Raw genomic sequence first — 25,707 nt, 5'->3', positions numbered from 1 at the left:
ATGCATGCATAAAAATATAAAAATCAATATAAAATCACACAAACGATTTCTTTATATTGGTTGGATCAGAGGGGTAAATGTATGCTTTATTCACATAAAAATTGAAATCAAATTTTTTTGAAAATGTTTTTGAGACAGCATTTCTCTGTGTAACAGCTCTGGCTGTCCTGGAACTTACTCTGTAGACCAGGCTGGCCTCAGACTCACAGAGATCCCCTTGCCTCTGCCTCCTGAGTGCTGGGATTAAAAGTGTGCACCACCACCGCCCAGTAAAATTAATCTTAATCCTGATCTGAGTCATCTGTTCCACAGGCCAGGCTGAGAACTAAAACAGAGAACACAGCCAGCTGGAGAGATGGCTCAGTGGTTAAGAGCAGTGCCTGTTCTTTTAAAGGTCCTGAGTTCAATTCTCAGCAACCTCATGGTGGCTCACAACCATCTGTAATGGGGTCTGGTGCCCTCTTCTGGCCTACAGGCACACATACAGACAGAATATTGTATACATAATAAATAAATAAACATAAAAAAATGCAAAATTTGCTTTTAGAAGCAGGATAATGAGTCAATAATTTTACAGAATGGATGCATGGCAACACTGGGTTACAAGTAAATATAAAATCATCTTCATAGCTTATACATTGCTTCCAAATCTACCCTATCCCACAGAGTAGAAACAAATCTGAAATGTCCAGAGAGCACACGCTGCCTTCCCCCAAGAGTCCCAAGGTCACAGAACCACCTCTCAGTGGCTCTGGAAGAGTTCAAAAATATATTTCCAGCCAAACATTACTATTAAGGACACACACTCTTCCTACCTGTCCCAAGTAATTACATTTTTAAATTAATTTCCTTTAATGACGAGACAGACTAAACTCGTGTTTATCATTTTAAAAGACAGCAAAACAACCTTAATGACGATACTTGCCTTTCGATCCTGCCACAATCAAAGTCAGACCTTTCAAATGTAACTAATTTTTCCAAGATATTCATCATATTAAAATATGGTAATTTGCTGTGGTTTCAGGTTATCTGAAACCTTTTTAAGATTGAACGCTAATGTTAATGTCTTGCTATGAGCAGTGTAATTTGAACCTAATAGAGTAAGGCGCACAAAAACTGAAATTGTCCATTTATAGCCAAGGTTCTTAAAGGAATCCAGCCATGCCTAGGAATCTACATAGGGCTTGGCACTCGAGTGTAAGACAAACCCAGAAAGAGAAAAACCATCCCAGCCCAAGGACTCCAGCCTCCCCCGACAGCATCCTCGACTCCAGGGCTTCAGAAGAAAATTCTTGCCCACACTTCAGTTTTGATGACACTGGCATGACCAGTTCAAAAAGGAGTACGGCTAGAGGTTTACTAAAGCACTTCATTATTCTCGGAAAGAAAACGGAAAACTCAAGACTGTGGTCTTCAGGCTTAATTACCACATCTGTTCTGAGGCACTTCACCATGATGGACTGGAGTGTATGTCAGACACAGGGCCAACAGCTTCCCCCAGAAAAGCAGTTTCCTGCTCCCTGTCTGAATACCAACAATCCCTGTTACAGCCAGGATTTACATGACAAACAAGCCCTGTTGGTGCCCACAGGCCCCTGTGCAGGCTGAAGGCAATTATTTCCTTGTGCCAGCTAAGATGGCTAAGATTTCACACAGAAACTATATTAACTATTTGGCCAGTGACTCAGGCGTATTACTACCTAGCTCTTACATCTTAAACTAACCCATTTCTATTCATCTGTGTATCTCCACGAGGCTGTGGCCTACCCATAAGGTTCCGGTGTCTGTCTCCTTCAGCAGCTACATGTTGTTTCTCTGACTCCACCTACTCTCTTCCTATATCTCTCTGTCTGGATTTCCCACCTGGTTTTATTCTGCCCTACCATAGGCCAAATTAGCTTTTTTATTAACCAATGGTAGTTAAACATATTCACAGTATGCAGAAGGGAATCCCACAACACAAGAAAGAAAGCAAGAAAGCAAAGCAACCTCCCATGGTGAGCAGGATCCCACCAGCCTCTCCACCCAAAAGATCTCTTCCCTACTACTAGAGGGCTCTAAACTCCAGTAGTCTCTCTTAGACTCAGGTGGGAAAATCTCAAAGAAAGCACTCTAGACTTTTCTTAAGTTTTTTTAAAATTTATTTTAATTCATTTTTTAAAAGAAAACAAACTATCTTTTTTTCATTTTTACATATCAATCCCAGTTCCCACTCCCTCCTCTCCTCCCATCCCTGCCACCTACCCCCCATCTCACCCCCTCTCCACTCCTCAGAGACGGTAAGGCATATTGTTTTGGGGATGATCCAAGGCCCTCCCTATTATATCTGGGCTGAACAAGGTATCTATCCAAAGAGAATAAGTTCCCAAAAAGCCGGTACAAGCAGTAGGGATAAATCCTGTGCGACTGCCAATCAACTGTCACCCACAGTTAGAGGGGACTAGTTTGGATCTATGCTGGTTCCTTCCCTGTCCGGCTGGAGTTGGTGAGCTCCCGGTAACTCAGGTAAACTGTTTCAATGGGTGTCCCTATCATGGTTTTGACCTCTTTGCTCATCTTCTCACTTGAAAACCAAATGTGCATCAAAGTTTTGGAGCCAGAGTGCCGAGCTGGAATTCCAGACCCTGGTTGCTGCCTACCTGTATTCCCCCTCTGACGTCACCGTCGAGCTTAGGCCAATTTAGCAACCACGGCCTATGATGTTCTTTGCTTCCTCAGTTCTAGGGAATTTGAGGTTTCAAAAGAACTTGCCTTCCTTCAGTTCTTAACTCTTCAGTTTGGATTTTCTGAGTCAAAAATAAGCTTTGGGGTTTCCTGTCTTCCTCACCCATAACTGCCAATGGTGTCAGAATTACACAAAACACTGTTTTTTGAGGCTAGAGGGCTGATCACAAGTGTTTCTGGCCAGGGCTCCCACAGACCAGTTGTTATTTATAATATCTACAGAGAAAAAGAGCTTAAAAGATAAGTCATCCAGCGCTTTCCAACAGAGCAGGGCACAGCTGTAGCGGGGACTCGGAGCAACTGCTCCATGAAGAGACAGCAAGACTCTGTCTTTCTACAAGGTCTGCTCAGGTCATGGCATGTGGCACGGATTAGGGAGTCCTGAGCCCGAACATCCAGTGAGACCAGCCTGAGGTTTGCAGATGGCATCCTGGAACCAGGGCTCTGTGCCATCACCTGGTGTTTGCATCGCAGAGTCTCTTGAGGAATAGAAGCAGAGATCAAGCTTTAAAATATCTTAATGCCAACCTTTTATTTATATTAAAGAAACGGTATTCAAGTTCAAGGAGAACGTGGTTCATTTTTACACATTTTCCTCAAGATCCATCATGACAGGGTGGAAGAAATGGTGGGTACCGTGGGCAGGAGGTTTGGATTTGGTCTGCATTGGTTCATTCTTGAGGCTCGGTGAAACACATGCTTTAAAGAGGGAAGGCATCTGCAGACATGCTTAGGCTGCAGGCTAAACCAGGAAGCAACATAAAGAAAGAGCCCCCAGGAAAGCAGCCATCTTTAACTCATTTCACCTTCTCTCAGACACAGAAGGGTCAGGGAGAGCTGCTCACCAAGGCACATGCTTGCTGATCTTCCATTTAGGGTCGAGTTCCATCACCAAGCTAGGGTCCTATTCAGGTAAGGGTAGGTTCAGCCCCATGCACCCAACAAGATTCCTCTCTAGCCCATCCCAACAAACCCATTAACTGCACCCTGTGGTTCAGATAGCACCTGAGTCTCCCAGGCAAGTTCATGAGATGAGAGAATGTCTTCTTGACTTTTTGTTGCCAGAGGAATGATAGGTGCTTATACCAAACGTATGGCAGAGCTAGAACTCAGCGCCAACTCTTGGATCTCCAAATACACAAAGAATTCTTCCACTCTGCTCTACCAACCGAGCAGTCGATGAAACGTTGGCTTCCCTTACTCAAGAAGCATTTTCTAGTTTCATTCAAGGCCATGCCAAAGTAAAGCAAGACAAGCATTGTAGCTGATTGGTGACCTCAGCTTTGAGACTTGCAGCAGGAGGTCGGCGCTTTCAGTGTAGAAAGATTAGAATACCAAAACATTGCCTCCAACTGGCGCAGTTCTAAAGAGGCAGCCGCGCTCATGAGTCGCACGGGCATTCACAAAGTGAGTTGATTCTATTACCCACAAGTTGGCTTAGAGTCCATTGAAGATAAAATTTACTTGAGTCAGTGAAGTGAAAACGTGTTAAAGGGAAGTCCTTCCTACACTCCTCGCCTCAGCTGGCCTTCTTCCCCTAAGTCTTCTGTTGACCTTCAGCCGTGAATATAAAAATCCCACTACCCACTGGGCGGTGGCAGCACAGAAAGCCTGGTGGTAGTGGCGTATGCCTTTAATCCCAGAAGGCAGAAGCAGGCAGATCTCTGAGAGTTCGAGGCCAGCCTGGTCTACAAGTGAGTTCCAGAACAGACAACCAGGAAAGTCACTTAGAGAAACCTGTCTCAGGAGAAAAACAAACAAAAAAAAAAACCTCACTCTACCCAGCAGCAACCATCTTTGTTCTCCATTGCAGCTTAGCTGCCAGCAAATACTGGGTCCAAATGAGCGTATGCTGTAGCCACTCTGCCCTGCCTTTCCAACTTGGGCACAATGATGAGGCCAGACAATGAAGCCCACTCCCCTTATCACATCCAGGAGGACATTGTGGATGCACACAGGGTTTCCCAGCACACTCCCAGAGTTTCCCTCTAGCTGACATTATACTTGTGATAGGTCCCATCTATAGACTTTGGTAAGCTGCTTACGTTTAAATTTAGAGTTGGTTCTTAGAACTCATTGCAAATCTCACCCAATTCCCTTGGCCCTTTCTTGATTCGCTAACATTTTGTTCTGAAAAACTACTGGCAATACTCGGTTGCCATCCTTCTCAGGAGTGGCATAATTTACCCTTAGAAGAAACAGAGAAGGCATGCTTAGCCACTAGCCCATCAAAGTCTCCTTTAGCGCCAATGAATGGGCACACACGCCATGATGGCCTGAATTATGCGGCCTCGTTTTCACAAACGGTCCAACCCGGCCAAGAAACAAAATACCTCCTTCCAAATTCTCCAGCTTGGCAGGCCATTCCTTAAGTCAAGCCACTGGAAATCCTCCTTGGCTGGAGAGAGCTGCCACCTCCCACCTGTCATCTATCTCTGAAAAAATCCAGGGAAGTCCCAACCCTGTCCTTTAGAGACACACTTGTTAGAAATTCTAAAGGCTACGGTGGATGATCACTTTCAAGTCTTTGAACTTTAGTACCATAGCCACAACCAGAGACAATTGTGTGGTGAGGGGGAAATGGGATTTAGAGGGGTATCCTCTGAGATGACACTGTCATAAAAATTAAACTGCTCAGCGGTATTGAGCTGCAACCCTAGGGGACAGCACAAACAGCACTAAAGCATCATTTATGTACAACCTGAAAAGAAAGGCAAAGACTCTTTCCCCAGCCCAAGCCTGGCTGAGCTCCACATCATGAGTCTTTTGTTTTGGTTTTGTTGTTTTTTTTTTTTAATGGCAGGAGAAAAGTGCCTTTGCTCCAGGTTGGTCTTGCCTGAAATAAAAGGCGACCATCTGGCTCATCTCAGCTGAGGAACTCCCTGTGCCTGCACCCTTGGCTAAGCAAAAACACAGGTGTCAATCAAGCAGGAGCATGGTGCCTTCTCCCCACCACGAGAGGCTCCTTCTGCCTCCTGCCACGTGAGTTGCTGCCACCTGGGCTGCTTGTCCTGGCTCGCCATCTCACTGCAACCTCCATCGCAAGGAAGAATGACTAGGAAGCCAATTATCCAAACTTTCAGGCCCTTTTCTCATCTGCTACCCTCCTGACAACAGTTCTGACAGAGGCAAGATGGAGCTAAAACTGTCTTAAAATCAACGATAGGACCAGTGTGTTAATCACTGACGTGAGTATTAAGACTATGGCTTAGTTTAGATTTTCTTCTTACCTATATGTTTCCTAATTTCAAATAATCAAAATTAGTAAGGCCAACAAAAGATTATATTTAACGTTTTCTGCTTGTGCTGGTTTGCTGGTGCTGCTATGAGAAAACCCCACAGACCAAGGAGCTTAAACAGCAGACAGACATTTGTCTCCCAGGATTGAAGGGACTGGAAGCTGAAGGTGAAAATGACAGTCGGTTTTGTCTCAAGCAAGAGTCCTTGTCTTGGCTTGTAGATGATTTTTTTTTAAATCACTGCATCTTCTTATGGAATACGGAGAGGGCTTGAATATCTCTTCCTTTGCTTTCTCATTCATTTGCATTTATTTATTTTATATGTCATGCTTAATACACTTATAATTATGGACCCACTGTGAAAGCTATATTCAGAACCAGATACACCAAAAACGTAAAGATGAATGTTACATGCTTATCAACCCTGCCATTCAATTCTGCCTTTTGTTTAGATTGCATGGAATCACTAGTTGATTTCCATATAAATAAATGTCTTAGCCAGAGCACAGGGTCTTCATCATAAATGCAGACAAGGCACACCTGGAAAGTATTAATAACAATATGTTCTCATGTGACTGCTACACCTGCATCTAAACCAAACCAGCGGATGTCTCTGAGTTATGAGCCATTTATGCACCTAAATTTAGTCTGTCCTCTTGCAGGCCTGTGTACAGGCAGTAACAACGTTTTTGTACAAGCTTGTACGTTTAAAGTAACAGTAATGATAATAAACCTGTGGGGGAGTTAGTGTGGTAGTACATGCCTTTAATCCCAACACGGAAGGCACAGACAAGTTGATCTCTATTAATTTGAGGCTATCCTAGTCTATTTAGCAAATTCCAGGCCATCCAGGGCTACCTAGTCTCAAAAAAAACCCCACAAAGATGGATTTCAATAATTATCAGTGCAGAATGACATATCTCCTGCTTGGGGACACATTTGGAAAACATTCAGTAGGCATAGACATGACAAAGGGTTTATCTGGGAAAATGCACTAACTTACTTGATGCTGTGAGTTCTACCAGTCTGCTCTGTTCATGATTAGATATCCTGTGATCTCCTGAGCCAGGTGTAAGGCCTAAGCCTGCCCGGAGAAGGGCCTCTTTCTCCATATCCATACTGGCTAGTTTTGTGTGGCAGCTTAACACAGGCTACAGTCATCAGAGGAAGGAACCTCAGTTGAGGAAATTCCTCCATGAGATCCAGCTGTAAGGCATTTTCTCAATTAGTGATCAGTGGGCACGGGCCCAATCCATGGCGGGTGGTGCCATCCCTGGGCTGGTGGTCCTGGGTTCTACAAGAAAGCAGGCCAAGCAGGCCATGGGAAGCAAGCCAGTAAGCAGCACCCTTCCATTGCCTCTGCATCAGCTCCTGCCACCAGGTTCCTTGCCTGTTTGTGTTCCTAACCTGACCTTCTTTAGTGAGGAACAGGAATGTGGAAGTATGAGTTGGATAAACCCTTTCCTCCCCATCTTGCTTTTTGGTCATGGCGTTTCGTTGCAGCAACAGAAACCCTGACTAAGATAATATCCCTTGTCAGTTTCAGTGAGTACAAAAAGCCTGAGACTTCTTCCGTCTATCCACACTGCCCTTAGACTTCCTGGTGGACAGCCCAGCAGAGATTTGGTCAGGGCTATCCTGAGTCACACCTTCTTCTTCATCTTCCTCTAACAGATGGTCCACCCTTGAAACACGAGCAGATGACTTTGAGTCATCTTCCTGATAAATAGTTAGGATCATCAATAACATTAAAGACTGTCTCCTGAGCCTGCAAACATTCGGTGACTGTAACAAAGATCATTTATCTGGAAGATACAAATATCAAGCACAAAGCCCCTCCTACTTTCGTCCACATCTGAAACCTGACCTGTCTTCATCATCTGAGAAACACGAAACTCTTCTTTCTTTGGTTCTAGAAGACTCCTGAGAGACTACACTCCGCTTTTCATGACTTGGATAAGCAGGGTAGGTTGAGGAACTTTATCTAACGCCTGCAATGACAGGGGGCTGGCATTCCAAGGACAAGTCCTCATCGAAGTCAAGAAGGCCATGCCTGTGCTCACAAGCTCTGACCGGCTCACCCAAGATCACTCCTCCCCCCTTTAAAAACTCATCTGCCCTACTGAAAAATGTATTATCAGATGCAGGCATCTTAGGAATCAATCTCCGGATGCCACATCCCCCACTTCCAAGTTATCTAAGAACTAGAGTGTGACTAGTCTCTCCTCTATAGCTCCTTCAAGGTTACATTCCTGTCTTTTCACTCCTGAACACCCTCCCAAGCCGTCTGTGTGGATATGTATCTGTGTGGATGCCAAAGGTCAACCTCAGACACTATCTATCTGTCCTTTGAGACAGCCTTCCTCATCCTCCTGGAAGTCACAGATAGGCTAGACTGGCTGGCCAATGAGCCCAGGGAATCCACTTGTCTAGGCTAGACCAGCTGGCCAATGAGCCTGGGGAATCCACTTGTCTAGGCTAGGTCAGCTAGCCAATGAGCCTGGGGAATCCACTTGTCTAGGCTAGGCCAGCTGGCCAATGAACCTGGGGAATCCACTTGTCTCTGCCTTCCTCGGTACTGTGGTTGTAAGTGCCATACCCCGAAGCCTTACTTTACACTTGACTTCCGTGGATTGACCTCAGGTCCTCATGTTTATGTGGCAAGCCCACAACAGACTGTGAACCATCTCCTCAAGCCCTTTCTTCATCTTCTTATCAGAGCGCCAGCCCTACTAAATCAGGGGCGCACCTGCAGCCTTCATTTAACTTTTACCCATTCAGGACACAGGCCTCATCTCCAAGCATTGTCCCATGGAAGTTAGGGATTTAACATAAATTTGGAGAGGGTGAGGGTTGGGGTGGCCTGAGCAAGGGTATGGTTCAGTTCATAGCTCTACAATTAACCATTTAGGATAGAAAAGAAAGTACGTGGATTGTGTGTGTCCAAGGAACATGTATTCTAAAATCTATTTATGCTACAGATAGACCTTCTGAATTTACTGGCTCTTCCCATAAGCTCCAAGCTTCCTTCTAGATTCTAGGGTGTCGGTCTTCATCCCTACTCATGGAAATGGAAAGAGACACCAAGAGCTGCAGTGGCTTGTGATGAGGGGACACAATGGCATTACCTTTGAGCTGTGACCATCTTGGGAGGAGACTGCGCGCAAAAGCCCGTGGCACAGACCATGTTTATACTACCAGACTCTGAGCATGGAACACTACACCCCTCAGCCAGGATGGGCCACTCAACTTCTTCAGGCAGCGTGAAGGGGGGGCATTATTTAGAAGTTTCTTCCCAAGCCAAGATCAAGACTGTATATTGTTAATAAAAACTCTGCTGTTTGTCTGGATTATAAAAAGCTGGGTTTGCATGCCAATTAACTCAACAAATTCATACCCAACACAGTAAGACACATGAACAAGAGCTCAGGCCTGAGGTCCTTATGTAAGGATTGTGGAATAGGCTGAATAAAAAACAGAAGTGACCCAGACACATCCCTGCGTAGAAACCAAACAAATCCAGACAAACAAACCAAACTTACTGAGCATTTGCTGGATAGCAGTGCCCAGTTCTCTCCCCTTATTATCTCAATTAATCCCCATAACAGCTCTGTGAGGGAAATAACATTGTTACTCCCACCTACGTGATAAAAGAACTGAGACATTGGGTGGCTGACCTAAGTGTAAACATCTAATAAAATGATGGAATGAGCCAGGACCCAAATCCAGGAAGCTTGGTTCTGAGTCCACGTGCTAAACCATGACAGCAATCCCAGCCCCAAGCTTTCACTATACTGCCCGGTAGAGGTAACAATCAGAGCTCACGACGTGTGTTAGCATGCGAACTCTCACACGGAGGAGCTTCTCTGCCTAAGTCACCGCCCTATCCCTAGCATAGACAACTGCACACAAGGCAACAGGTGCTAAATAAAATGTACTTGCCCGCAGAGACAGGTTAGTCAGTAAACCACTTATGTTGTAAGCAGGAGGACCTGAATTTGATCCCCAAAAACCATGGAAAGAAAACGCCAGTCATGGTGGCACATGCTTGGTGTGGGAGGTCTCTGCAAAGACCTCGGTCGGCAGAGGGTTGAGTCAGGTTCAACATGACTCAGTGGCCAGTGTTGGTTCAAATGTCGAGAGTCTGACCATGAGCAGTTTATTTTAGGCATATTTAAGTATAGTACCAATTGAAAAGACATTTTCTGGTCTAACACAATCCCATGTGTACAATGGGGCATAGTTACATTGAAACTCTTCTCAAAGTATGGGCCATTTCTTCCATGAAGATGGGTTGTATAGATAGATAGGCTACATGTGTTATTTGTGTATTTGTTTGTTTGTTTGTTATTTATTTTTGGTTTTTCGAGACACAATTTCTCTGTAACTTTGAAGCTGGTCCTGAAACTTGCTCTTGTAGGTCAGGCTGACCTCGAACTCACAGAGCTCCGCCTGCCTCTGTCTCCTGAGTGCTGGGATTAAAGGTGTGTGCCACCGCCACTCAGTACTACGTGTGTTATCTTAAGGACCTATGGGGGGGGGGGGGAATCTGCTGTGGTCTTGGTCATACAGAGAGCTCAGAAGTCATCTGAGCTTTTAACCACCTCCAGTCCTATTTGTGGGAGCCTGAGGGAGGTCCTGGCCATACATATAGTACAGGGTTTACCTAGGTTGTTAGCCGCCTCCATTCCCAGTCTTCTGGGTAAAAAACAGGTTATACATCTCTTTCTTCAAGGAGACAAGCCCGTAAGTTTGACATCCCTGGTTTCCCTTGGGCCTATCTGTGAACACAAGGACCTTTGTGCTTGCTGCAGCTTGGCATTCCAGCACTGGAAGACGGAGATAGGCAGATACCTTAGGGCTTCAAGACAGTCAAGTGAGCCTACTCTACAAGTTGCAGTCCAGTAAGGGACATGGTCTCAATAACAGGGGGATGGCACCTGAGAAATACCACTGGATATTTTCCTGGCCTACACAGCATGTACCAACACACATACCACACACACACACACACACACACACACACACACACACACATTACATCCTTCACTTAAAAATGATTAAATTATTTATAAACTTGTTTATGTGGATTCGGTGAAGTCTCGTTATTGTCACCCACAATTTCACTTGATACTTTTAGCAGCAACAATAAACCTTTGCAGTCTACTGCATGGTGAGTTTAAACATTAGCAAACAACTTCTCAAACCTCTGTCCTTGTCTCCATTGTACACTTCCATGTTTATTTCTCAATACTTGATCATGTAAACACTCCACTCTGCTGCCCTCTGCCTGTCTGCCCTTGCCTGTCCTTGCCCACCCCCCACAGTCACGAACATTTCTACTAGAAGGAATTCTCTTTCCCTTCATTCTATGGCATAATGCTCACAGCTTTTGAAGTTTTGTCCCTTCCAAAAACTTTTGTCTGGTCACTAAATTCATGGATCTGAGGTAGGTTTGTTTGCAGCCTATTACCCGTTCCCTCATCTCTCCTAAAGTGATAAATATGCTGCAATGTCTTTTAAAAAGGAAAACGTTACCCCATAGCAGAAGTGAAGTTAGTGTGGTTGTCCCATCTGTGCAGACAAATACATCTTACTCAAATGCAAAACATCTTATTATTTTAAAAGGTAAAAAAAAATTGAGTCAAAGTTCACATAACCCAAAACTCATAATTTTAACCATGTTGTACAACCACCATCATTACGACTATTCACTTCCAGAGTGTTCCCATCACTCCAGCAAACACCAAATATTTATTATTCTCTTCCCAAACCTTGCAAACCACCAATCTACATTCTGAAAGTATTGGCTTTTTGAGTATGGACTCTTCATATTAAAGGACTTCCTTCACGTACTGTAGTCATCCATGTTGGGACATGTGCTGTGCTTTAGTCCATTGTCATGGCTGGAGAATATTCCAGTGCACATCTATGTCATGCCTCTGGTCCTCAAATGATGGGAACTTGGGTTGTTTGGACTATTTTAAATAATGCTTCCATGAACATGTGTACACACCATTTTCTTGGAGTGCCTGTTTTAAAATCCACTGTAACCTTAAAGTAAGGTCACTCATTAGTAGCTTTGTCTAATCCTACAGTCAACATTGTTTCCTTTAAATAAAATATTGTCATTAAATATACATGCTCACTAATAAATTTAACTGTTTTATACTCCAAAATATTTTAAGATTCCTTATAGTTTCCATTTATATCAGAGACTACACATTTCAAATTCTATAATAACTATTAGAATCTGATTTCAGCACCTTAATGAGTTGCCCATTTGATGCATAAGCCCATCTAATTCCTGGATGTGTTCATTATTCTTCCTTGCTTTCATATGACCTGGTGTTGAATCATGATGAGAATGGGTGAATAGTGGATGCTTACTGTGCACTTATCATTGTGCTACATGCAACTGAGTTACATACTATTATCATGTCACAGGTCATGGACAGGTACTCAGAGAGAAATTCTGCCATTTGCTCAAAGTCACACAGCTTTAGGAATAGAGACTGAATCTCAGGCTAGAATGCCACATTTTATACAGTGAATAAGAAGGCCAGGAGTAGACCAAGACCATCAGATGCTTGCCTCTTTATCCCACAACTGTAATCACATGTTTACACAAACCAATATTTAACTTTTAACATCAATGTCCAAAATGAAGAATACAAAAGAGAAACTCAGATCCCTCACAGAGGGGATATTCATGTCCAAGCCAAGGGGCCAAACCCTCCTTTGGAAAATAAATCACCCTTATTTTTTTTTCCAGTTGAATCTATCATTCCATATGATAAATACAGAGCTGCTTGTCCCACAAATGCAATGCCTCTTTCTGGAACGATCTAGACAGGCTAACACTGATGAATAACAGAAAACAGGAGGACAGACTGCTGCGGGTCGGGAAGAGGCAGCTGTTATGCTCCTCTGCCTTATCCACTAACACTGTGGACAATTGAGACAGGTGAGAAGATGCCTATCATTGTATGTGTGCATGTGTGCATGTGTGTGTGTGTGTGTGTGTGAGTGTGTATGTGTGTGTGTATGTGTGCTGGAAACATTCCAACAGCAGAATTTAGGACAACAGTCATCTAAGGAGTCAGAAAAGCACCCACAATCCACATCGTCTTTTCCTGTTTTTTTTTTATGGTAGGTTACTATGAATGGGAAGATGGTGGATGGTAAGAAAAGACAACAGAACTGTTGGGGCCTCTTGAGTTTAGAACAGAGTGCTGCTAACATGTTGACCTCTCAGGTACTGGACTTGCTGCCAAGACGAACATAATGTCTGGGTGGGCCCATTGTCTTACACCTTGGCTCTTCCTGCTGTGAGAGGGTTAACTCCTGGACATTAGAATTCTACCCACCCAGCACTGCAAGATCCATATTATGAGGCAATTGGGGTTCCCAGCGTTTACCATTCCCTATCACTGCTGGAAGTTAATTCCACAGTAAACATGGGACTTTAATTTTTTAACTTTTCATCAAGTATAGAAAAGTTCACGAAAAGGGGGCAAACACATCAAAACATAACTGCTCAAGGATTTCTAGCAAGCTGAACGCATCCCTATACACAGCAGCTGACTGAACCCAAGTCCTCAGTGGACAGAACATTGATTCTGATGGAAAACACAGTCTCGACAAACATCCTGTCCCTGAAACAGCGTTAGTATTAAATGTGCCACGTGGGACATGGACAACAGCAAAATGAATTGCTGACACGATGAACAACTAAAACAAAAGACCACGTACAACAAGCAACAGCAAAGATACAGCATGCAACACCCCTATTGTTTTCAACAAACGCTTCGCTTTATGTAAGGTCAAGTGTAGTACAGTAAGTAGTCCTCCCCTCTGAGCACTGAGGCAACAGCCTCTCTCTACATCACAGCAACAGGGCCAAAGAGCCAGCCTAATGACAATGAGTTGAAAATTAATGAACTTATCAGCCTAGTGTTTAACATGATCATTTTGCTCTGTGAAGTTTCCCCTTCGCTGTCTCTGCTTTGAAGGCATGCATATCACTGGCAAAACCAGAGTCCCCTTCAGTAAAGGATAAACCACAGGAGAGAGGAGAGCAGAAAGCTAATGAAAATAAAGATACTTGCCTCTCCACAAACCACTTGTCTCTTCTTCTTTAATGGATTTGCAATGATAATCTATAATCAAGGTCCAAATACAGACTTAATGAGCCGCTCTAAGTGACTTGAAGTAAGTCGTGTGTTGCCCTCTCCTGCGGACCACTCTACTTAAGGCAAACGCTCCCAGCCAGGAAACCTCTCATCTCAGAGGAGAAAGGATTCCTAGTGGCCCCAAGGCAGCAGCTGCCTGAACACTCCATACAAATGTGCTCTCTAGAACCTCTTACATCCAGCAAGGCTTTCCCCCTTCCGCTCCCCTCAGGTCTGTGTTCTTTGCCTAATTGAAAAGAAAAAAAACATTAAGAAAGACTCAAGAAGAATAGCTACCCACAAATATGCACAGGAGCTAGGGACAGAGTGTCCTTTTGAAAAAAACCCAGAGGCAAAATCCGGATGAATGACATACTTTTTGTAAAGGGGGTAATCGGGCTAAAAGAACAAGGCTGTTGAAAGGTCTGTGACCTTTGCAAAGATGTGACCTTGAATTTGAATCCTCTTCTGACCCAAAGAATGTTGATGGGTGTTGATCTCATAATGAGATCTTTACAGGAAGTCTGTAACCCTTTCTATCCAGCATGGGAATCCTACACTGGGAGGTGGGAGTAAGGGATGGTATCTAAACAGTATCATAACTTCCCAAACATATCGATAACTTTCTGGTGAATTTAATTGTATTTTGAACTCAAAAAGTAACTCTAAAATGCAAGATCTCTATTAAATCCTAATTTGGATGGAAATTATTAACACTTCAGATACAATAATGATCGTTACACAAGAATTTCTTCTCTAAAACATTAAGTCATAATCCAGGGAGGTTTTGAGACTGACACTTGGGGTGGTGGTGATGTTTGATAAACCACCCCGGGCTGTCCTGGAACTCGCTGAGGAGCTGAAGATGACTCCTGATCTCCTGACTCTACCTCCTGCTGAGTGCTGGGTTTACAGGCCCTTGTCACCAAACCAAAAGTACGTGTGGTGATGAGGATTGAGCCCAGGTCTTTGTTCATTCTGTCAAGCCCTAGCCCAGATATCTGTCCTTGATGAACCTAGAGAAAGACGCTAAGAAGTATGTCTTTGTTTATAATGGAGGGAGAACTTTTGGGCTTCTAAAATAAATAATAAAACCTACATCAGATAAATCAGTGAGACAATGGTAGAAAACAAGTCCTTCTTGGGCAAAGGCACACTGGAGTTTCAACCACTTTATGTTTTCCTTGTCCTGTGTCTGCAGCTTCACGCCGCAGATGAATGAATCTTTCCCAGAATTACATTTTCCCTTCCCAAACCCTGCCCCTGACACCTTGCTGCAAGTGGTTTAACCGTGGAAGGCCTTGACCTCTTTTCTTTGTCTCTCTGATTTAAGTGTGTCTGCTTCCTCAGGGCTACCAAGCTTAATCGGACAGCAAAGCCAGAGCCAAGGGGAACATCAGCCAATCCCCAAACAATGGGTGTCTTTCTCCGTTTGTCACATGAACAGTGTTGTATAAAGACCATTGTCCCTCCAAGTCGGGAGGAAAGACACGGCTTCTCACAGACTAGCTATTCTTCACCACCCGCTCCGGCCATCACCGAAATTAAAAATCGAAAGGAATAAAAAGTAGACATGCTATCTGAATGGGGCACTGTAACCCCAAACAAGAATTCTAGTGCATCCCCAGGCCATTTGCACCATCCTGTCTTGCTGAGAATGTACATTCCCAGGTCCGGCACACCTACCAAATTGAAATCCCAAGGGCCGTCAGTTCTGCAGACTGTTCTCAAGCCTCTGAAGTATAGGAACATGGGCTGAATAGATGTGTCAAGCACTTCCAACCTCACCAATGGCATTTGTGCATCTGTTTAAGGGATGAACCAGAGGCAAGAAGATACTGACAGGGCTTTAGGTTGAGTGTTGAGGTTATAAATCTTAGTACAGAAGGCAAAAGATGCAAAGATGAGGATACCAAAGAATGTGGGCAAGGAGACAGGGACACTCAACACACTAATGGCTGTCCAGAAGATCATGGGACTTTCAGAGAAAGAGACTGGGTGGGAAGAGTGGAAGGATGCTAGGGCAGGCCACAGAGACTGAGATCATCAGAAAGTGACAAACCAGGCCAGCTTCCAAAGGCAGAACGAACCAAAGAAAACCACAATCACTGCCAACAACACCAACAACAACACAAGCATGTTGGGCTGGAGAGCAGCTCAGAGCCAGAATAGCTGCCTAGTGTGATATACACATTGGGTTTTCTCTCCAGCCATACATACACACACAAAAAGTTTTAAAACTTCTGTTTAATTTTTTTTTAGTTTGTGTATGGGTTTGCATAACTGCTTGATCAGAATACATCATCCAAGCCATCAAAAAAAAATTTCAAAGATCATCTTTAACATTTTGTTTTAAACATTAAAATATGAACTTTTGATTCACATCCCCAAACCTTAAACGTCAGCGACTCAAAGCCTACACAGAATGACATTCCTGCTTAGGTAAGTAAGTAGCTTCAGGCTGAGACAGTACCATCATGTGGCAAAATCATCTTTAAACCGGTCAAGAGAAAATCTAAATTCCACCCCTGGTGACACTAGAGAATCTGTGAGTCCTGGCCATCCATCCCCTTCCTGTGAACTCCCTCCACGGTGGAAAGGGCAGGAGCCTTCCAGGCTTGCTTTCTCACGAGCAGGGAGCGACCTCTAAGCCAACTTTTATGGGACTCTCTCACGAGGGTGCTCACATCTGGTCTCTATAACAAAATAACGGCAGCAAAATGTGTAAAATTCCTTTAGAACTCAGATAGTGTTGTGAGGGACAGACAGAGAGACAGGCAGACCAGTCCTGGGACTCTGTAAACAGCTGCCTTAAAAATGATTCTCCCATCCTTTGAGATGGTTCATCACTGCTCCCACTGGGATGTGTTTGCTGAGCCTATTGCCCTGCCTGCTCTGCCCCATCTATGCAAATCCTCTCTTAGCAGAACATTCCCCATGAGTACACCCAGCCCTCTTCTTGGCATGAGCCAGGAGGCACTCTCAGATCTACCTGCTTGACCCTGACTACACCCAGCTTTACCTGATTGAATATATGTGTGTGTGTATACACACACACACACACACACACACACACATATATATTAGTATTTTAAGATATTAACTCTTTCATAACAACTGTAATGTTTATCATTTCACACTATACACCTAATAAATATGGTGAGGGAAAAAGTAAAACTCAAACCAGTTCATTGCAAAAAAATTAAAGTCCTGTCTTGTCAACAATTCCTCATTGAAAATAAAGTGTTTTTGTAAAATCCAAACACGGTGGTACACTCCCAGTGTCAGTTTGAGCTATATGAGACCCTGCCTCAAGAAAAAAAACAAAAAAAAAAAGTAAGCATGTAGAAAATTTGTTCAAGACCCATTATAGGAGCTACCACCTGCAACTGTATTTTGGAGCTGGTCATATCTGCACAGTTCATCTCGATTGGGTATGATATTAATGACATGGTGTTTGGTCACCCCTACAATGAGACCTCCTGCCCCCCCCCAAGATCTGATGGTTCTAACAGATGCTAATATCCTGTGCACGCACCTTGCAAGATGAGGCACTCCACACTGGAATTCTATTTCCCTTGTCTTATGGGGGTGGGAAATGATTTATTGCTCTCTGAGGAGGAAATTGAGGTGGTTAGAATGCTTTACATAGTTTCTTTATCTGGAAGAATAAATCATTAAAAATGAAATAGGAGAGAAATCAATAGACATTAATAGTGCTAACTACAGGATGTGGTGTCACAGCCACTCTTCCAGACTGGCTTGGGGCATGGCATTTATCATCCAGGAGCAGCCTCATGGCGCTGACAATCGTGCACATAACGTTCAATAAGATAAAACACCACTGGTGTGAATATTGCGCTCTCCTATGCGTAGCCTGTGCAATTCTTTCAGCTCCCTGAGTTAACCCTTCACATCATGTTAAAAAGCAATAAGAATGGTCATCGTGAAACTGATCTTCAGTGTTGTTACATGGGCAAGAAATAAATAGAAAGGTTCCAGATTTGGAGAATGGATGGATGAGCGAGTGAGGGAGTGCAGATTCACACAAGTCCAGACTAGACATGCAGCAGGGAGGTGCTGAGGCAGAAAGAGGTCACTGGGGGCAAAGCATTATGATTGGTGAATCCTGAGGACTCAGTGAGTCTTACATCAATTCTTAAAACTAAGTTTTGAAAGTAAATACTCGGTCCACCTTCTTGAGAACAGGCGAGTCCAGCAATGCATTCAACTGCGGTGTTCGCAACTGGACAGCCGCAGGTATGTGTGCTCACTCACAGATGCTGCTGTCTCCCACCCATGAATGGGATTCCTCCGTATCTGCTGTATGTGGGGTTTCCATGAGCCACGAGTTGAGCTTTGCTGCTGCAGCATTTGCTCCCATTTGCATAATTCATTCTTAGAAAAAAAATTAGTGGAAACAGGAAAAATAAAAACTCGACTGGCAATTATAAGAAGAATTTTACTCATAAATTTAATGTGAGACAGAGGCAGAAATTACTACGGATGCTAAAATAGGCAAAGCTTTCCACAGAATTGGATGTTAATTGATCTTGAATGGGCTAACTTTTGCTTACATGAGGAGGAAATAACCCAAGCAGATGATGCCTAAGAAAGAAAAGTTCAAGAACGGAGGACACAATGGATGCCGTGTCTGGACAATGAAGTAGAAGTAGAGCATTCTGGCCTATTCTGGCCTTTGCTGGCCAGCATCCCTCACACCACACAGCCCTGTATTTAGACCTGCTTTCAGGGATGTATCCTTGTGGAAAAGTGAGAAACAGTACTGAATTAGTTACTGCACATATGCCAAAGTGCCTTATACACTGAAAAGCAAGGGGCAGTGTCGGCTAATTTTTATTGATATTGGCATCTCCACTTCAGCACCGGGACACTGTGAATCACAAACAAGACCATCCTAAAGTCTAATTGTATCTCTCTGCCATGCATTAGCACCTACTGTGATGTTGAGGATGCAGCATGACTCCGGTATTGTGTGGTGTTTTACAAGTCCACTTAAGAAAGTCTAGATCAGTCATTCTCAACCTGTGGGTCACGACCCTCTTGGGGAATCACATATCAGATATTTACATTATGATTCATAACAGTAGTAAAATTACAGTGATGAAGTAGCAATGAAATAATTTCACGGTTGGGGGTCCACATGAGGAACTGTATTAAAGTGTTACGGCCTTAGGAAGGTTGAGGACCACTGGGGCAGAGTGTTTTCTTCCCTAATAACTTTACAGATCATGTCCAGACAAGCAGTAAACTCTGTGCTCACTTCTCTACCACACCTAATAGATACATAGGAATTGTCCCTAACATTTTGTGCGGCAGGAAACCACCAGCTACTGTTCATTCATTTGTCCTTCTCCCAGTTTTTGAGGGGCTTTTATTACGTAACTTCTACATTCCAGCCAGCTGAGTAAGGTCTTTCGTAAAGGAAGGAAGGACTCACCAACCTGCTGGGAATGTCATTCAGATAACAACATAACCGGTGCTCTATGAAAGCTGTCCACAGAGATGAATGGCAACTCACGTGATACACACTGCTCATGGGAGAAATAGAGAGATCAGAGGGAAAGTCTGATTTGAGTGTATCTTCAAAGATAAATAGAAAGCAGACAATTGCTTACACAGAAAAGAAAGCCACAGACATTCCCAACAGAAAGAACCACCTCACCGCGAGGCCATGAAGAAAGGAAAGGGTGCAGTGCTTTGGGGAACATAATGAGATCTGAAGGGACTGGAATGCTGGAAGCAAGAATACAGAGAACAGCACAGAAGATGGTACAAAGGTAGTCTTTGAGGGACAGCATCAAGGCTGACAGTGGGCTTTGTGCTAGAACACGGTCTTCCTCCAACCCTGACTCGGGGACCGCATTTTCAACAAGCCCCTATGAGACTCTAATGATCACCACCTAGTGATCTGTCAAGGGCTTAAGCAAGGGGATCATGTGACTAGATCTATATTTTAGACTGAAGCACCAATTGGAAGAAGGCAAATCCACAACCATGAAATGAGCAAGTGACTCTTTGGCAGCACAACCACTTGGGGACTCTCTGGATGTGCTCAGCTTCACCCAAGACTTTCTGAATCATGAAGGGGCCAAGGTTTACACATCATAGGAAACTGTTACAATCATAGGAAACTGTTATTTGTTTAGATTTTAAAAAGATGAACAAGTGTTGGTAATTTCTCATGGCAAAAAAAATTCTAATATTTTTAAACAAATTCCCTTCATTCTTCTGATGTACCCCAGAGTCTGAAGGCAGCTGACGGAATACAAGTGGGATTAATGTACCCCCTTTCTACTTATCATTAGTTAGCCTGCAAATATGGACGTCACATAACTCATGCACCCCAAACAAATGCTGAAAGTGGGAAAGGGGTGTAAAACACAGCCAGCAATGAAGTAAGGCTACCAATAGGAAGGTTTTTAGAACTGGAAGCCATACCCAAGCCCTTTCTCTACCTCCCCCCACTCGCACAAACTCACACCATAAAAGTGATGTCAAAGAGAAGAGCAACCTGCCTGAGGTCACACTGAAAGCTTCATTGAAAGACTCAGTGCTATGTGCTTGTGTGTGCATTGAATCAGTGTTGAGATTTGTGTCTGAAGTGTTGGGGATTTGCTTTATAGAGGCTTATTGCCACTTGAAGACAATGTTGGCATATTTAAAAGAAAGTGGGGCAGAGAGGGTCATAAAGCAACTACGCATACTCATTTTGAAAATAAAACCAAAGAAATGAGTACAAAACCCATTGAAGTATAAAAGATGCTTCATAAATGTTTGAATGAACAATTGACCTCTTAAACATGGGCTAAAAAAATGATGCCAATGTGAAAGGTTTCAGAGGAAGTGTAGAGGCTGTCACTTCCCAGGGTCTTTGGCATCCAGTCAAGAACTAGCTTCAGATCCCAGCCCTCCACATACACTTTCTACCGAAAGCCTGCCAAGAACATATGTGAACCAAGCTGAGCAACCCATCATATCCTAGGCAGCGGTGAAACCTGCACATGAGATCAGCTTTCAAAGTCCTTCTCAATAAGAGCCTCAACTAGTGCTTGCCGATAGCCAACAAAAGGGAGAATAAAAGCAACACAACCACTAATGCTGACTCAATAAAATAATAATAATAATAATAATAATAATAATAGCCAACCCCTCCTCTGTGTGGAGCTTATTAGGGCTTCCCATGCACTAACTTTTTTAGCTCTAGAGTGAACACTATTATTTCACCTTAATTTTATAGACAGGCATACAGGTGTGTTAGTAAGCTACACCAAACCACACAATTGCCAAGTAGCAGAATGGAGCCTTGAACCCAGATCACCTGATCCTAGCAGTTTACCCAGGGAGTTCCTTGGCCTTGTAAGCAAACCAAAAGAAGGGTGTAAGCTGACTCCTTAGAGCATGCCAGTCAGGCTGATGGCATTTCTGGGGAATGTCGTGTGGCTTGCTCTTTTTATCCATAAGGAACAGGAATGCGGGGTTTTATCTGAGAACACTGTATACAAAGTAAGACCTGGCATAAAGGAACCAAAGATGTCATTGTCTGCCCTGGCACAGCGTGGCTATTACTGCTCCAAAAGCAGAAATGGTGCCTCATTCAGGCCTAGAAAATTCCAGGCTTTCACTGTCTCTTTAAAAACTGTGGGGATTCGAGTGAGGTTCTGTGTGAAAGAAGCAGCAAACATGCTTCCCCTGTTTCTATTCAGTAGGTTATTCAGGAAAATACTTGCAGGAAAAAAAATGAAGACAAAAAGTCCCAAGCCGGGTGTGTGAACTTCCTAGAGTGAAGAGATTTAAAAGAAAATGGCCCACAGGGGCACAGTTCACTCAAATAAATAGGTGTCCCTGTCAGCGTTCCCCCAAGAAACAAGGACCCAAAGGTCTGTGAATCTGCCTGAACCCCGACACCCCTAAAGGCAGGAAGAGAGCCCCAGCTCACAAATACAATCTGAATATCAAGCCCTAAAGAAAGAAAAGTTTAGAAAACAAGAAGCCAGAGCAGGATAAGGGAGACCTCAGAGGAAGGCCAGGCCAAGGATGATTTCACTCTCCGATGTCCCTCAAATCTCCCTGCACCCCCACCCCAATGTCACAATCAACGTGAGCAAACACAGGCAAAGCAACACAGAGGCACAAAACACACAAAATAAAATGCATAACGAGGAGATCTTCCCTGGAGTCCCAAATAACAAAACCAAACACAAACAATGTCAATAAATCCCTGGAAGCAGACAAACCATCCGTGTCCCGCTTCCCTTGCACCAAGGTACCCTGGTTAAAGGGAGACGTGCCCTCCAGCCCCAAAGAAGCCTCCCAGCAATCTCCAAGCCCAATGGCCTCCAGAGTTGAGTTTGTTTAACTCTTACCGGGTCCCGAGATGCTGTGATTGGCAGCGCAACCTGTTTTCCACTGGTCTTCACCCACTCCAGCCCAGATTCAAAATCTGTTCTCAACAGCGCCGCTGGCCTCCAAGCAGAGTCCCAGGAGAAAACGATATTTGTGGCCCTTGTTTAGGTTCGGAAGATGGGGGCTCGGGGAAGGGGTTCCAGTCCTCGAGCCCCAGTTTCGCACACAGACCGGGTCCTGCAGCAAACTTGAACAAGGTTTTCCCTGTCTGGCTGGAGATGCTGGAGGAGGAAAGCAGTAACCGGAGCCGGGCTGGGATGCGAGCAGTTGCCGCTGCTGCAGCTGCTGCCTCCGGGACAGTGGCCTCTGGGGAGGAGGGAGGGGTGTCGCTCGCTTGCAATCCCTCCAAACCTGAAGTCTCCTTCTGGCCGGACTCCTGGAACCCCTTCAGTGACCCAAACACGAAGTTAGCAAACTTGGAGTCACCGCAGGACTTGAGAGAGTTATAGCGTAGTGCGGTGCCCGACACGGTGCCAGTGCTAACCCCGCGACAAAGTACTCGGGGGGAGGGGGGAATCTAGACTCTCTATAAGGATTTGGGGGACAGGGTTAGCGCCCGCCAAGTGGACAGGACAGAGCGTCCCCCCATGTGCGAAAGCGCAAAAGTGGGACCGAGAAGGGATGGGAACTAGGCCAGGCCACGGTGCGTTGAGCCGCAGCTAAGTCGCTGCGAAGGTGGTGAGGGAAGAGGGAGGCGATTGGAGGGTGACCCGCCAGCTTTGCGGGGCGGGCGGAGGGACAGCTTCCCCATCACCGAACTCCCGCCGGGTCGCTGCCAGGTCCCCGCTCCACGATTTCTTGGGGAATAGCTCCCTCTGCCGACCGCCCAGGAGGCCCGGGTGACGGGGGAGTGGGGGGAATAGACCCGAACACGCCGGCTCCACCTCCCACTTCCCCTCCAGACTGAAGAATTCCTTCACGACCGGACAACCCCGAACCAAACAAAGCTTTCTAGTTGTTAGGCAGGAGTTTCTTTATTCTGCTCACTTCCAAACACACAGGAACGCGGCCGACGGTCCCATTCTCAACCCCAGATAGCCAGATGAGTCTCTCCCTCCAGGTTTCTCTTTCTGGTGTAACAGACGCTCTTTCCAGAAAAGCCTCCAAGTTTACAGGAGCACCGAGTTTTTCTTCTTCGCAAATAATCCGGACTCCAGATTGTGTTCAGTAAATTCATACGGAAATGAAGGAACACTCTTATTTCCTGAGGCAAAGTGAAAATGCTCGAACTGCACCTGCCCCCATCGTCTCTGCAGTTCCCTGGAATCACTGGCGAGGACCATTTGTTGTGAGCTATCTGTCTGCCTGTCTGTCTGTCTGTCTGTCTGGTTGACTGAGTATTATAGTTGGGCTCTGGAAAAAGTATCTTTACTTATCTTTAAGCTGACCGGTTGCTTGCCCGTACGTTGTCTCTCTGCCATCTCTGCCTGTCTAGCTGGTTAACTAGGTGTTAAGTATCTTTGGAAGATAGTGCCTTTGCGGCAAGCCCTATAGTTCAGATGGGAAGGTCATTCGAGCCCTGCTCACAAGTAGGCCCTGATGGTGCTAGGGCCCACAGACTTCCCTTGCCCAGAATATGAACTCTGATATCAGGACAAATAGGCCTCGAAGTGACTTATGCATACGGCAGTTTTCTACAGCTTTCGGACTAATACCAGTTCATACCGTTTATTCCCCAAAGCTTGACTTTAAAAAATAAAAGTCTACTAGTCCACTTTCCTTCTGTTTCTATCAGTTTAAATGTGCGTTCAGCCTATTGGTCGGTGTTTGGTGTGCAAGTTGGTGTGTTTAGAACAATATGAACATCTGGGTAGCCATTAACAAGTGAGAACACCAATAATTCCATACCACCCCATCCTACCCCAAAAGTTAACTTCCAGATTCCCCTCTGTTTTGTCCAGTGAGGTCTTCTTTAAAGTTTTATTGTCTTTTTCTGTATCTGGTTGCAGTTGGGGGTGTTGGTGTGGTGGTCATCGACAACCTGTCAAAGCCTGCTCTCTCCTTCCTCCAGGTGTGCCCAGGGAAACAGGTTCGGGTCATTAGGCTTGGCAACAAGCAGCTTTACTTCCTGAACCATCTTGCCAGCCCCTCTGAATGTCCCTTAGCAACATATTGTATGCATCTTTTCTAGTATTGCATGCATGTGGCAGTACATGGTACGGACTCTATGTCTGACTTCCTTCACTCAGCATGTCTTAAAATTCATTACCTATGTAACCCAAATGCAAACTTTGTCTCTTTTTCAGTCCTGAGTTCTCTTTAGTTGTATGGATAACACCGCAAATGGTTTCCCTATTTAATAAGTGTTGATGGCCATCTAGTTTAAGTAAAGTAAGTCTTCACACTTTATTCCCTTTTGTTTCTAACGTTGTATAGGTCTCCTACTTTTTTTGGGGGGGGACTGTTAGTTTATATTTTCCATGTGAACTTCAGAGTTACCTTGTCGCTGTTTTAAAAACTGTTTTTCAAGCTGAGAGTGCCTTGAACCAACAGAACAATTTCTTTTCCTTCTGTTGTTTGCTCACTGGTCAACTTAAGGAGAATTGCTATATGATTGACACTGAATCCTCCAACCTACAAACATCTATATCTTCATTAACTCATGTACTCTTTAATTCCTCTCATGAATATTTTATAGCTTTCGGCATGGGGAATTTGCATATCTTTTAAAATATATTCGGAAGTAATTTAGCAATTTGTGATGCTATTGTAAACAAAAATATTTTGGAATTCTAATTTCCAATTGTTTATGGCTGGTACAAAGAAATAACTGTTGGGGGTAGCTTCATATTATTCAACTTGATTAAACATATTCATTAATTCCAGTGGTTTTTGCTTTTGTTTTCATCTTAAAAGAGTCTTTCAGATTTTCTACATACAAATAAATTCCATTTTTCACCTTTAATTTCTTACCTATTCTACTGGGTAGGACACCGAAAGCACCTCTGAATAAAAACAGTAGGAGTTACTAGGCCAGGACCTTTACATACCCTTAGGTCATGTCTTTATCACTGTTCTATTGCTGTGAAGAGACACCACGGCCAAGGAACTTATAAAAGAAAGCCTTTCATTGAGGACTTGTTTACAGTTCTAAAGGATGAGTGTCTGACCATCAGGGTAGGAAGCATGGTGTTAGGCAGGCA

The 25,707-nt window shown here is 44.2% G+C and overlaps 1 protein-coding gene and 1 long non-coding RNA gene across 2 annotated transcripts in view; one reads left to right on the top strand and one right to left on the bottom strand.

The window, feature by feature from the left end:
• The window catches only part of Megf10 (multiple EGF like domains 10), a 149,523-nt gene extending 126,252 nt beyond the window's left edge, over nt 1–23,271 (bottom strand). Inside the window, exon 1 of the mRNA XM_013349584.2 lies at nt 22,525–23,271. The gene's annotated coding sequence lies outside the window, so the exon portion shown is untranslated. The remainder of the gene's footprint in view (nt 1–22,524) is intronic.
• A 266-nt stretch (nt 23,272–23,537) lies between these two features.
• On the top strand, nt 23,538–25,384 carry LOC113457102. Its single transcript, XR_003377733.1, has 2 exons — nt 23,538–23,852; nt 24,576–25,384. It is a non-coding gene; the product is annotated as an uncharacterized LOC113457102 (long non-coding RNA).
• Nucleotides 25,385–25,707: the final 323 nt, after the last annotated feature.

This window comes from Microtus ochrogaster, chromosome 18 (assembly GCF_000317375.1).
Source record: "Microtus ochrogaster isolate Prairie Vole_2 chromosome 18, MicOch1.0, whole genome shotgun sequence".
Classification (NCBI taxonomy): domain Eukaryota; kingdom Metazoa; phylum Chordata; class Mammalia; order Rodentia; family Cricetidae; genus Microtus; species Microtus ochrogaster.
Note: the sequence above shows the minus strand (reverse complement) of the source record. Positions and strands in the feature narration are given on the sequence as shown.